The following is a 15,438-nucleotide window of genomic DNA, read 5'->3' on the forward strand; positions in this document are numbered from 1 at the left end:
AAATTGGATTCTACCATTCTTGTCTGGGTGATTGGGTGAGGGAAGATGAGGCAATAAAGTAAATGTGTGGATATATAACTTTTGGGTTCAATTATTTATTTCAGGAGGTACTCAGATTTTTATTTGGCTCATCTAGTTCATGTATATCTATCTATCTATCTGTCTGTCTATCTTCATTATCATCATCATCTATCTATTCTCCTTGCATCAGCCCTTAGCCTCCATTGATCTGTAACCTGGTCAAGCTTCAGTGAACAAGTAAGTAGGAGTTCCCAGAGATAATCTGAGAATATAAGGTCCCAATTCATATACCATAGCCTTTATTGTTGCTGCAATAAAACTGCCTATGAATGAGGATGACCTATATACCGTTTTGCCTTCTAAGTGTGCCCCAGGTAGAGCTAGTGATCCATAGCATCCTCAGGTAGTCCTCAGGCTAGTATCTTCTATTAAATGAAGATAGTATAACTGTGCCTCTTTTTTGCTTATATTCAAACAAAAAGCCATTCCTGATCCATTTAAATTTTCTTTCCTTTGAAGTCCTACATTATTTTGTTTGTACTTTCCTTGATAATTTTCACTGATTGTTTCATGTCATACTCATCTCTGTGGTTATTCAATTTAAACTTCACTGTTCTTCCTACTGGGCAGTACCACTAGACTCAAAGGGCAAAAACCAAGCATTCTTTATTTTTCATCTTAGAAAAATAAGAGCAAATAAGAAAAGAGATTTACAGCTTCAATAAAGAGGAACCAGACAGAAGTTGTGTGTGAACTTGATTTAAGACTTCTAGGTGTTCCCTGAGTTTCTCTCAGGTAAACATCTGAGTGAAAGTATCACTTCATTCCTCTTTGAATGTATCAGCTGTGCTCAGGATACAGGTTTCTTCAGGCCCTCTAAAGGTAGCACAGCAGTTTTAACTTTGACAGTGGTTTCTAAATTAAGGGCTAATTTTGCAATGTAAAGTTATTGGGCTTTCTAGGGCTCAAAGGTCTTTTTTTTTATTGGTCTTACCCACTTTGTTCTACAACAAATAACAACATATCTGATTCTGGCAGTATGGTCACCATTCTTCATAACCTGTAAGGGAGAAACTGCTTAAGTCTTCTTTGTTGGTCTCTTTTTAAAAAAATCATCTCATATGAGATGCTCATCCAGCTTGATCATATGGCTTTAGAATTCTAGGACCAACAATTCATCTGTCCATATCTTAGCTGAGGACCAGAATCTACTCTTCAGAATTTTTAAGAGGCTTTGATTTCTGTTAAAATGACAAATTTATCAGACTGTGTCATCTCAGTTAGATGGTAGGGGTCTGGGAGGGTTTTGCTAAAACTCATGGGAAAAGAGAAAAAGAGAGGAAGGTAATAGAAATCTGAGATCTGATGACACTGAAGTTAAAATTAAATATAGGGAAAACAGCACAGATGTGGGAAGCTGGGGGTGAAGAGAGAAAGGATCTGACTCTTTGCAATTTTGCTCCAGTTCCAGCTAACATTTATACAATCTGACATCAAGTCTTGGTCTTTTTCCACTCAATTCCTTTTCTTTCCTACTGCTGCTTCTTCTATCCTGACTCTCATTACCTCAGATGTAGATGACTTATAATAATCTCCTACCTTTCACATATACCTTGTATTTGAACCATGCTGAACTGTTTGTAATTCCTGGAGATGTCTTTCATGCTTCCTTTCAGGCTCGTTCTTTTCAACATCATCTTACACACCATTGCCAGACTAGCCATTTTTTAAATTGAAATACAGTTGATTTACAATGTTATGTTAATTTCAGGTGTATAGCACAGTGATTGTTATATATATACATATACATATATACATATGCATATATATGAATAGAATATATATTTATTTTCAGATTCTTTTCCATTATAGTTATTATAGAGAATATAATTCCCTGTGCTATACAGTAGGTTCTTATTGTTTATCTATTTGTATATAGTAGTGGGTATCTGTTAATCCCAAACTCCTAATTTATTCCTCCCCTCCTTTCCCCTTTGATAACCATAAGTTTGTTTTCTACATCTGTGAGTCTATTTCTGTTTTGTAAATAAGTTCAGTTGTATAATTTTTTAAAGATTCCACATATAAGTGATAACATATGATATTTGTCTTTCTCTGTCTGACTTCACTTAGTATGATAATCTCTATGTCCATCCATGTTGCTGAAAATGGCATTATTTCAATATTTTTATGACTGAGTAATATTCCATTGTGTGTCTCTGTGTGTGTGTACATGCATACTCCAGATTTTCTTTATCCATCATCTGTTGATGGACATTTAGGCTGCTTCTGTGATTCTTGGTTATTGTAAATAGTGCTGCTATGACATTGGGTGCATATATGTTTTTCAAATTAGTGTTTTTTCTGGATGTATGTTGAGGATTGGGATTTCTGGGTCATACATATGATAACTCTATTTTTAGTTTTTTAAGGAACCTTCATACTGTTCTCCATAGTGGCTGTATCAATTTAAATTCCCATCAACAGTGTAGGAGTGTTCCCTTTTCTCTACATCCTCTCCAGCATTTCTTGTTTGTAGATTTTTTGACAGTGGCCATTCTGAATGGTGCAAGGCGATACTTCCTTGTAGTTTTGATTTTCATTTCTGTAATAATGAATGATGTTGAGTATCTTTTCATGTGCCTGTTGGTGATCTGTATTAAACTAGTCATTTTAGACCTTGTTGTTTGATTTCTCGAGTCTGTATATAACTATAATCAAGACCCCACCCTAAATTCCAGGCAATTCCATCCACAATTTAGCACTAGCCTCCTATCCAGTGAAACTTCTGTTTCACAGAGAAAGGTAATAATAGCAGAAACCAAAGAAAGAATCTGGAGAAAGAATAAAACCACCAGTAAGTACTAAGGAGAGCTTAGGGCTCTTAGAAAGAGAGCCTTGAAACAATCTGTGGCATGCTTTTGGATATGCAGTTATCTCAAGCTAAGATATGCTGTAGAACTAAAATGACAGCTTAATTATTGAAAAAGTGACTCTTCGGAAAATTAGGTTCAAGGACAAGGTTACCTTGATATGACAGTTTAAAATTCTTATCTTGACAGGCTTATCAATTTTGTATATTATAGTGAGTCACCAAAAGAGGTCAATAACTTTCTAAAGTTTAGCTTCTTTTTAGGTTATCCAGTCATCATTTACAAGTATTCCACCCAACATTTTTCCTGTTGGGCCCACCTCCAGCTGTACGCCACTTGGATAATCTCTTGAGAAATGAAACATTTATTTTGACTTTGTTATTTATCCAATCTGAAAAAAATCACAAACATTTTTATAAGTAATATCTTGGGGAGATAGTCAGATATACTTAATATTTCTAACAATTCTAATCAAAGGAGATTAGTTGGCCAGGGCCAGGGCCAGGGCCAACTTTGATCAGCCGGGTGAGAAGTGAGTTTGTTTACTTTATGACATTTGGAACTAAAATCGTCTTAGGAGATGAACTTAACTCTGGGATTTGTTTCCTGGAGGAGTGTGAGAATATTTTTGAAGATATACAAAGAAGAGCATCTATGTTAATCTAAATTTGGGGACTTCACATGACTGATAGCATTTTGTTGGAGTAAACAAATTGCAAATCATTTTAATTGTGAAGAAGAGCTCACTTATTTGGGTTGTTAAGGATCCAAGGAATCAAAATAGTCTGCATTAGGGGATAGATATGCTTTCTATAAGGACTAAGGAGATAGATGCAAATGTATAATGAGTCTATTTTGTTTTCCAAAACATAGGAAGTTAGGACTTGCCAGCAAGATGGCAGAGTAGGATGGAAACTCACCCTTTCTCACAAAAACACCAAAACGACAACTAACTGCTGAACAACTATCGACAAAAATGATTTCCTATATCCAAGACAAAGAAGCCACAATAAGACAGTAGGAGAGGGGTGATCATGATAAAATAAAATCCTACACCTTCTAGGTGGGTGACTCATAAACAGGAAAATATTGATACCACAAAAGTTCTCACATAAGAGTGAAAGTCTTGATCTCCATGTCAGGCTTTGCAGACTTGGGGCCTGGCAATAGGAGGAGGAGCCTCCAGAGATTCTGAATTTGAAGGCCAGCAGGGCTTGATTGCAGGAATTCCACAGGACTGGAGAAACAGAAACTCCATTCTTGGAGGGCACCCACAGGTCCAGCCTGCACCAAGACTCAGGGAAAAAAGCGGTGACCTCATAAGAGACTGGGAAAAACCTATCTGCTAGTACTGGAGGGTCTTCTTTGGAGGTAGGGAGTGGCTGTGGCTTACTGCAGGGAAAATGACACTGGCAGCAGCAGCTCTGGTGAACACTCATTGGCATGAGCCCTCCTGGAGGCCTCCATTCTCTCACAAGAACTAGCCCTACCCAATAGCCAGTAGGCTTTAGTGCTGGGATATTTCAGGCTAAACAACCAATAGAACAGGAACACAGCCCCACCCATCAGCAAACAGGTCACTTAAAGTCTTCCTGAGCACATCTCTGCTCAACAGAGGGACAAGACCCAGCTGCACTCATCACTAGGCAGAAACCAGGTTCTCCCACAGGAAGCCTACACAAGCCTCTTACCAGCCTCATCCAGCAGAGGACAGACAGAAGAAGCAATAAGAAATGTAACCCTGCATCTTGCAGAAAAGAAACTTCTATCACAGAAAGTTAGATGAGATGGCAGAGGAGTATGTCCTAGAGAGAAGAGCAAGAATAAACCTCAGAAGAAAAACTAAATGAAGTGAAGTTAGGCAATCTACTGGAAAAGGAATTCAGAGTAATGATAGTGAAGATGATCCAAGTTCTCAAAAAAAATAATGGAGGCACAGACTGAGAAGATACAAGAAATATTTAACAAAGACTTGCAAGGACTAAAGGCTTCCCTGGTGACTCAGACAGTAAAGAATCAACCTGCAAATGTGGGAGACCCAGGTTTAATCTCTAGATCGGGAACATATCCTGGAGAAGGGAATGGCTGGTTACCCACTCCAGTATTCTTGCCTGGGAAATTCAATGAACATAGGAGCCTGGCAGGCTACAGTCCATGGCACCACAGAGAGACAGACACGAGCGAGCAACTAACACTTTCACTTTTCCAGAAGCGCTAAAGAACAAACAAACAGAAATGAACAATATAATAACTGAAATGAAAAAAATATACTAGAAGGAATCAATAGCAGAATAGCTGAAGCATAAGAATAGAGAAGTGAATTGGAAGACAAACTGGTGGAAATCACTGCCATGGAATAGAATAAAGAAAAAAGAAGGAAAAGATGTGAGGAAAGAATGAAAGATCTCTGGTACAATGTCAAATGCACCAACATTTGCATTATAGAGGTCCCAGAGGAGAATATATAGAGAAAAGACTTGAGAAAATAGTGAAAGAGATAATTGTTTATATATAGACTGCTATATAAAATTCTTATGGTAATCATAAACCAAAAATCTACAATAGATACACAAACAAAAAAGAAAAAGGAATGCAAACACTACACTAAAGTTAGTGTAGTTCTCTTCAAATCACAAGAGAACAAAAGAGGAAGAGAAGAAAAAAGACCTACAAAAAGAAATCCAAAAGAATTAAGAAAATGGCAATAGGAACATATATATAGACAATTTCCTTAAATGTAAATGGATTAAATGCTCCAACCAAAAGACATAGACTGGCTGAATGAATAAAAAAAATTAAGACTCATATATATCCTGTCTAATGTAGATCCACTTCAGATCTAGGGCCACATACAGACTGAAAGTGAGGAGATGAAATAAGGTATTGCAATCAAATGGATATCAAAAGAGCACTGAAGTAGCAATACTCATATCAGACAAAATAAACTTTAAAATAAAGACTATTACAAGCGAGAAGGAAGGACACTATATAAAGATTAAGGGGATTGATCCAAGAGGAAGATATAACAATTGTAAATATATATGAACTCAATAAAGCATCATTCCAATATATAAGGCAAATATTAACATTCATGAAAGGAGAAAAAATATACAGTGACACAATACTACTGGGGGACTTTAATACACAACTTTTGGCAATGGACATATCATCCAGACAGAAGAGCAATAAAAAAACAGGCTTTAAATGACACATTAGACCAGATACACTTAACTGATATTTATAGAGCATTCCTTCCGAAAACAACAGAATACACAGTCTTCCCAAGTGGGCTTGGACCACAAGGTGAGCCTTGGAAAATGCAAGAAAATTGAAATCATATCAAGCATCTTTTCTGACAATAATGGTATGAGATTAGAAATAAACTGCAAGAAAAGAACTGTAAAAAACACTTAGAAGCTATACAATAGGTTAAAAAACAATGAATGGATCACTAAAGAAATCAAACAGGTGATAAAAAATACAGAAAATGAAAACTAAAACATGGTGTTCCAAAACCTATAGGATGCAGCAAAAGCACTTCTAAGAGGAAAGTTTATAGCAATACAACCTTCCACAGAAAACAAGGAAAAATCTCATAAACAACTCAATCTTACACCTAAAAAAAAGAAAGAAGAACAAACAAACTCAAAGTTAATAGAAGGAAAGAAATAAAGATCAAAGCAGAAATAGAAGTGAAGTACACAATAGAAAAGATCAATGAAACTAAAAGCTGGTTCTTTGAAAAGATAAACAAAATTGATAAACCATTATCCAGCTTCAACAAGTAAAAAATGATAAAGCTCAAATCAATAAAATTAGAAATGAAAAAGGATAAGTTACAACATAAAATGCCACAAAAATACAGTAGATCACAAGAGACTACTACAAGCAACTATATGCCAATAAAATGGACAACCTGGAAGAAAGGGATAAATTCTTAGGAAGCGACAATCTCCAAAGAATGAACCAGGAAGAAATAGATATTATAAACAGATCAATCACAAGGCCTAAAATTGAAAATGTGATTAAAATCTCCCAACAAAGAAACGACCAGGACCAGATGACTCCACAGGTGAATTTTACCTAATTTTTAGAGTTAACATCTATCCTTCTGAAACTTCTTCAAAAAATTGCAGAGAAAAGAATACTCCCAAACTCATTCTATGAGGTGACTATCACCCTGATACCAAAACCAGTAAAGATACCACAAAAAAGAGAAAATTTCAGGCCAATATTACTGAAGAGTATAGAAGCAAACCTCCTCGACAAACTACAAGCAAATCAAATCCAATGATATTTTAAAAGGATCACACACCATGATCAAAAGGAACTCGAGGACTTGGGAATCAATCAGTGTGATACACCACATCAAGAAGTTGAAGAATGAAAATAATATGGCCTTCTGGCTCAAGATGGTGGAGCAGAAGAGCATGTGCTCATTTCCTCCTTTAAGAACATGAAAATCACAACTAGTTGTTGAACAACCATCGACAAGAGGTTACTAGAACCCCCCCCCCCCCTCAAAAAAAAGATAGTCCACATCCAAAAACAGAGGAAGCCACAGCAAGATGGTAGGAAGGGCACAATCATATTAAAATCAAATCCTATACCCGCCATGTGGGTGACACATAAACTGGAGAACAACAATACCAGGAAGTTCTCTCACTGTTGTGAAGGTTCTGAGCCCTACATTAGGCTTCCCAGTCTGGAAATCTGACAAAGGGACTGGGAATTCCCAGGGAATCTGACTTTGAAGGCCAGCAGGATTTACTTACAGGACTTCCACAGGACTGGGGGAAATAAAGACTCCATTCTTTGAGGGCACAAACAAAATCTTGTGCATACCAAGACCCATGGGAAAGGAGCAGTGACCCCACAGGAAACTTACCCATACCTAACTACTAGTCTTGGAGGGTCACCTGTGGAAGCATGAGTTGGCAGGGGCTTGCCACAGGGACAGGGGCACTGGCAGCAGCAGCCTTAGAAGATGCCCCTTGGTGTAAGTTCTCTTGGAGTTTGCCATTAACCCTACCATAGAGCCTGTAGATCACATGGCTGGGCCACCTCAGGCCAAACAACTAACAGGGAGGGAGCACAATCCCACCTATCAACAGCTAATTGGATTAAAGCTTTACTGAACAAGGCCCTGCCTACCAGAGAAAGATCCAGTTTTCCCCACCATCAGTCCCTCTCCTCAGGAAGCTTATACAAGCCTCTTAGCCTCATCCACCAGAGGACAGATAGAAGCAATAAGAACTACAATCCCACAGCCTGGCTAGAACAAAAACCACATTACAGAACGTTAATCAGGATGAAAAAGCAGAGAGTTATGTCCCAGATGAAGGGACAAGATAAAACCCAGAAACAACTAAAAGAAGTGGAGATAGACAACCTCCCACCAAAAGAATTCAGAAAAATGATAGTGAAAATGATCCAGAATCTTGGGAAACAATGGAGAAGATGAAAGAAATGTTTACCAAAGGCCTAGAAGAACTAAAGAAAAAATAGAACAGACAAACAATACACTAGAAGTAATCAGTAGCAGAACAACTGAGGCAGAAGAATAGACAAGTGACCTGGGGGAAAGAATGGTGGAAAACACTGCTTCAGAACAGAATATAGAAAAAAGGATGAAAAAAGATGAATATGGTCTAAGAGACCTCTGGGACAATATTAAACACACCAACATTTACATTATAGGGGTCCCAGAGGGAAAAGAGAGATAGAAAAGACTCGAGAAAATATTTGAAGAGATAATAGCTGAAAACTTCCCTAACATAGGAAAAGACATAGTCAACCAAGTCCAGGAAGCACAGAGTCTCAGGCAGGTTAAGCCTAAGGAGGAACACACCAAGACACATAATAATCAAACTGAAAAAATTAAAGACAAAGATAAAATATTAAAAGCAACAAGGGAAAAATGACAAATAATATGCAAGGGAATACCCATAAGGCTGTCTGCTGATTTATCAAAAGAAACTCTACAAGCCAGAAGGGAATGGCAAGATATATTTACAATGATGAAAGGGAGATGACTGCAAACAAGAATACTCTACCCTGCAAGACTCTCATTCAGATTTCTTTCATTTATTTTTATTAGTTGGAGGCTAATTACTTTACAATATTGTAGTGGTTTTTGCCATACATTGACATGAATCAGCCATGGATTTACATGTGTTCCCCATCCTGATCCCCCCTCCTGCCTCCCTCTGCATCCCATCCCTCTGGGTCTTCCCAGTGCACCAGCCCTGAGCATTTGTCTCATGCATCTAACCTGGGCTGGTTATCTGTTTCACCCTTGATAGTATACTTGTTTCGATGCTGCTCTCTCAGATCATCCCACCCTCGCCTTCTCCCACAGAGTCCCAAAGTCTGTTCTGTACATCTGTGTCTCTTTTTGTTTTGCATATAGGGTTATCATTGCCATCTTTTTAAATTCCGTATATATGTGTTAGTGTACTGTGTTGGTCTTTATTTTCTGGCTTACTTCACTCTGTATAATGGGCTCCAGTTTCATCCATCTCATTAAAAACTGGAAATAGAACTGCCATATGACCCAGCAATCTCACTCCTGGGCATACACACCAAGGAAATCAGATCTGAAAGAGACACGTGCACCCCAATGTTCATTGCAACACTTTATAATTGCCAGGGCATGGAAGCAACCTAGATGCCCATCAGCAGACGAGTGGATAAGGACGCTATGGTACGTATACACAATGGAATATTACTCAGCCATTAAAAAGAATTCATTTGAATCAGTTTTCATTCAGATTTGATGGAGAAATCAAAGCTTTCCAGACAAGCAAAGCAGAATTTAGCACCATCAGATTAGCTTTACAACAAATGCTAAAGGAACTTCTCTAGGCAGGAAACATAAGAGAAGGAAAAGACTTACAGAAAATAAACCCAGAACAATTAAGAAAATGGTAATAGGATCATACATATCAATAATTACCTTAACTGTAAATGGATTAAATGCACCAACCAAAAGACACAGACCAGCTAGGTAGATGAAAACATGTGCATGCACACTTCCACTTACCACATCACTCTATTTAACCACCCAAATTGTATACAATTATTTTACATTGTTAGATTAATCATGTTTCCGTTACGGCTTGCAATTGTAATTATCTTTTATTTTTTGTCTGGATATTGATTGTGAAAACTGATAAACATCTTTTACTATTGTGATTATGTAACTAGTATTCATTTTAATGCCTTTGTATCATGATTGGTCAACAGAAAACAATAGAATTTTATATCGCCAAAGACTGGTGGGCTGCAGTCCATGGGGTCGCAAAGAATTGGATATGACTGAACAACTGAACAACAAAAACAATATCACCAAAACTATCCTTTAATAGAAAAACCTGTAATCACTTAAAAAAATCTAGATGCAGATGCATAACAGAATTATCTTGGAATTTTTTGAAAAATACAAATGCTTAGGTATTTTTTTTTAACAAAAACAAATTCCACCCATCTTTTATTTATTTCAGTCTTCCCTATGGCAACAGCATTTATATTCCCACCACATGCAAAATATATTTATTTCCTGTGAGGCCCTTCAAATTCTTTTTTTTCCCTTTACTTTATTTAGTTGGAGGCTAATTACTTTACAATATTGTAGTGGTTTTTGCATTACATTGACATGAATCAGTGTTGGATTTACATGTGTTCCACATACTGAACCCCCCTCCTATCTCCCTCCCCATTCCATCCCTCTGGGTCATCCCAGGGCACCAGCTCTGAGCACTTGTCTCATGCATCCAACCTGGGCTGGTGATCTGTTTCACACTTGATAATACACATGTTTCAATGCTATTCTATCAGATCATCCCACTCTCGCCTTCTTCCATAGAGTCCAAAAGTCTGTTGTATACATCTGTGTCTCTTTTTCTGTTTTGCATATAGGGTTATCCTTACCATCTTTCTAAATTACATATATATGCGTTAGTGTACTGTATTGGTATTTATATTTCTGGCTTACTTCACTTTGTATAATGGACTCCAGTTTCATCCATCTCATTAGAACTGATTCAAATGTATTCTTTTTAATGCTTGAGTAATATCCCATTGTGTATATGTATCACAGCTTCCTTATCCATTCGTCTGCTGATGGGCATCTAGGTTGCTTCCATGTCCTGGCTATTATAAACAGTGCTGCGATGAACTTTGGGGTGCACATGTCTCTTTCAGATCTGGTTTCCTTGGTGTGTATGCCCAGAAGTGGGATTGCTGGGTCATATGGCAGTTCTATTTCCAGTTTTTTAAGGAATCTCCACACTGTTCTCCATAGTGGCTGTACTAGTTTGCATTCCCACCAACAGTGTAAGAGGGTTCCCTTTTCTCCACACCCTCTCCAGCATTTGTTATTGTAGACTTTTTGAGAGCAGTCATTCTGACCAGGGTAAGATGGTACCTCATTGTGGTTTTGATTTGCATTTCTCTGATAATGAGTGATGTTGAGCATCTTTTCATGTGTTTTTTAGCCATCTGTATGTTTTCTTTGGAGAAATGTCTGTTTAGATCTTTGGCCCGTTTTTTGACTGGGTCATTTATTTTTTTGGAATTGAGCTGCTATTTTTGTTTCTTCAAAGCTCCATATGTTTTTCTAATGAGCAGCCATGTTTTAAAACAACTGGGTTATATGATGATCTTTTACTTCTATAAAGTTTGCTTTATTTTTTCTATTTCATATTCAGCTGTCCCATTATGTCTTGTTTAAGTTTTCTAATTTCTCCATCTTTTTTTTGATGTTCTTTCTCAAGTTTTCATCAAGTTTAGTAGAAAAGCTCTTGTGTATATATGTGTGTATATATATATATATATATATATATATATATATAGTGTATATATATATATATATACACACACAAAAGCTTTTCTACTAAGCTACATACTACATATATGTGTGTGTGTGTGTATATATATATATATATATATATATATATACATACATATACATGTGTATGTATATATATATGATCCCCCTTCATAAATCACTGCCTTGTTGTGGTGAAGGGGCTTGCATAACTCAATGAAGCTACGAACCACACCATGCAGGGATACCTAAGATGCACAGGTCATAGTGGAGTGTTCTGACAAGATGTGATCCACTGGAGGAGGGAATGGCAAACCGTTACCCCAGTATATTTGCTGTGAAAACTCCAAAAGCTTGGAGTCTCAAAGAGTCAGACACAACTTGATGACTGAACAGCAACAATAATATACATATTTTAGAAACCTGAATTTTTGCTTAACTAAAAGATTTATGACATTTTGATTCCATTTATTTGACTTAATATGAATAGAATGCTAGTTTTCTCATGAAACATATACATTACCATATGTAAAATGGATGACCATTGTGAGTTTGATGCATGAAGTAGGGCACCCAAAGCCAGTGCTCTGGGACAACATAGAGGGATAGGGTGGGGAGCAGAGTAGGAGGGGGATTCAGGATGGGGGTGACGCATTTATACCTATGGCTGATTCATGTTGATGTATGGCAAAAACCATCACAATATTGTAAAGTAATCATCCTCTAGTTAAAATAATTAACTAATTTAAAAATAGATAGGCAACAGGCAACAAAGTTTTTCTGTATAGCATAGGGAATTATAGTCAATATCTTGCAGTAACCTATGATGGAAAATAATCTGAAATTTAATATATGTATATATGTATAAGTGAATCACCTTGCAGTGCATCTGAAATATTGTAAGCCAACTATACTTTGGGGATCCCCTCGTAGCTCAGTTTCTTCAATAAAATATATAAAGAAAAATATGATCTTCTTAAGAGATGTAAGAAAAGCTTTTGATAAAATTCACCAATGATTTATGATAAAACTCTTCAGCAAGTGGGCGTAGAGAGAACATACTTCAACATAAAACAGCAAGCGTCATTCTCAATGGTGAAAAACTTAAAGCATTTCCTCTACAATCAGGAACAAGATATGGATGTTCACCCTTGCCACTTTTATTCTTTTTTATAGTTTTGGAAGTCCTAGGCATGACAATGAGAGAAGAAAAAGAAAAAAAGGAATCCAAATTGGAAAAGAAGAAAAACTGTCACTCTTTGCAGGTTACATGATATTATACATAGAAAATACTAAAGAGGCCACCAGTAAACTACTAGAGTTAATCAATGAATTTGGTAAAGTTCTGGATACACAATTCATACGCAGAAATCCCTTGAATTCCTATATACTAACTAACAACAAAATATCAGAAAGAGAAATTAAGGAAACTCTCCCATTTACTATTGCAGCAAAAAGAATAAAATACCTAGGAATCAATCTACTTAAGGAACCAAAATACCTGTACTAGAAAACTATGAGGTACTGATGAAAGAAATAAAAGATGACACAAACAGATGGATAGATATACCATGCTCTTAGATTTAAAGAGTCAATATGGTGAAAATTGCTGTAGTACTCAAAGCAATCTACAGATTCAATGCACTCTGTCAAATTACCAATCACACTTTACAGAGAACTAGAACAAAATCTTAAAATTTGTCTGAAGACACAAAAGACCCTGAATAGGAAAGGGGTCTTAAGAAAGAGAAATGGAACTGGAGGAGTTGGGCTCCCTGAATTCAGACACACTGAGTGGTTACAGAGAAAATTTAAAAACCACCTTGTATGGAGTAGAAGGACTTGATGATGGATGAAGCCAAATAACTCTGTCTTCCCTGATGGACCCATCACCCCAGTATTTCACTTTGAGATTAATTTTAGTTTTATTTTATGTCATATTTTGTTTATAGCAAGTCCTTTGTTTTATAGATAAAGATTTTTTCATTATGCAAAACATACCTTTTTTAAAAAAGGAGAAAAACTCAGCTTAATTTTCTACTGAGACAAGGTCAATATGGATATAACGGGGAAAACATAAAGGCTTTTGAGCCAGGATAGATCTTAGCTTGAATCATGGTTTCTTCACTTACTATTTAAACGTGGGCAAGTTACTTAACCTCACTGATACTCAGTTTTCTCATCTGTAAAGTGAAGATAGTAGAGGGGAGAAAGCCAAAGAATAAAACAACTCAAAAAGGCAATTTGAAGAAATAATATGGTCATTTATTTAAAATATTTCCAAAAGACCAAAGAGAATGAAGTTCATAAAATAGCAATTGCATTTGGTACTTAGGAGGCCTTGGAGAAAATATTTTCAACACAGTGTTGAGTTTAGAACCAAAATAAAGGTTTTAATCAGACTTATTGGTCTCCACTTTGGTAGTCATCATCAATAAAAACAGAAAAAGAATGAAACAAAATATATTATTTTTCTATTGTTGGTTTAACAAATTATCACAAACTTGAAACAACACCCACTTATTTCCTCATAGTTGCTATGGACCAGGAGCTCAGATACAAGTCAGCTGGGTCCTCTGCTTAGGGTCTCATAGGGCTACAATCAAGTTGTCAGCCAGAAATGAGATCTCATCTGAGGCTAGGGGTTCTCTTCCAAGATCACTGGTTATTGGTAGAATTCACTCCTTGTTATTGAGGTCCTGTTTTCTTACTGTCTCTCTTATTGGCCAGGAACCACTCTCAGTTCTTGAAGGGCATTCTTAGACTCTTGACCCATGCCCCACTTCTCTCACAACACGGATGTTTGTTTTCTTCCAGTCCATCGGAAAAGAAATCTCTTTAAATCTTTCTGACTTCTTTCTCTAACTTCCCAACTTCCCCCCTGATATAGGTCTCACCTAATCAAGTAGTCCAACCCAGGATAATATCCAGTTTGGTTAACTGAAAACCAATGGATTGTACTCTAACACAGGAATAAATATCCTATTCACAGGTCCTACATATATTAAAGAGGAAGAGATTATATCAAGTTTGTACACCAAAGGGTAAGAATCCTGAGATCTATCTTTGAATTGTGCTTACCAAAGAAAAAATGTCTAGGGGGGGCTTTCTAGGGAGAAAAATGTGGTTCAAAGCTAAGTTAGATAAATCTGAAAAGAGTGACAGCTATGGAAGTATAGACTCATCTATAGAGACATGATGAAGATTGGTTAAAGTTCTTCAGGTGGATATTCATTTCAAGTAAAACATATTTTTTTCTGGTAAGGTGGGAGTGAATCACTGTAGTCTGCATATAAGTGCTCGAACAGAATGGCATTGTCAGAAATCTTTGCTTCGAGTCCAGATGAGGTCTCCTGGGTAAATTATAGCAAAATCTGGGAATTCAGATGAAAGTTTTCAGATGAAGTAAGGATTTTATAGTGTTGAAAGAAGCTCTTAAAGGCACATAATGCCATTAAAGAAAGCATCATTATTTTGTGCAGATGTTTCCAACTAGTGGGTGGGGGTAAAATTGTTAATAACTCTGAAAAATTAAATGAGGAAATGTAACTAAGGTGAACACTCTGTAAGTTTGTGTAGTTTGTTAAATACCAGTTAGGAAATGTACTGTATTGTTGCAAGTAAAACTAGAAAGAAAGAAAATAAGGAAGGAGGGGGAGGGAAGAAAGAATTAGAGAAAAGAAAAGAAAGCAAGATAAAAAAAGAGAATGAACT

At 36.6% G+C, this 15,438-nt stretch overlaps 1 protein-coding gene across 3 annotated transcripts in view; it reads right to left on the reverse strand.

Annotated features, from left to right (window-relative positions):
• CYSLTR1 (cysteinyl leukotriene receptor 1) overlaps positions 1–15,438 on the reverse strand; it is a 61,500-nt gene that overhangs the window by 7,988 nt on the left and 38,074 nt on the right. The window contains exon 1 of one of the 3 annotated variants that reach the window (XM_065915602.1): positions 3,049–3,133. The exons of the other annotated variants lie outside the window; for them this stretch is intronic. The gene's annotated coding sequence lies outside the window, so the exon portion shown is untranslated. Of the gene's footprint in view, positions 1–3,048; positions 3,134–15,438 lie in introns of those variants that run through there. 3 annotated transcript variants of the gene reach the window in all.

The sequence above is a fragment of the Muntiacus reevesi genome, chromosome X (assembly GCF_963930625.1).
Source record: "Muntiacus reevesi chromosome X, mMunRee1.1, whole genome shotgun sequence".
Lineage (NCBI taxonomy): Eukaryota > Metazoa > Chordata > Mammalia > Artiodactyla > Cervidae > Muntiacus > Muntiacus reevesi.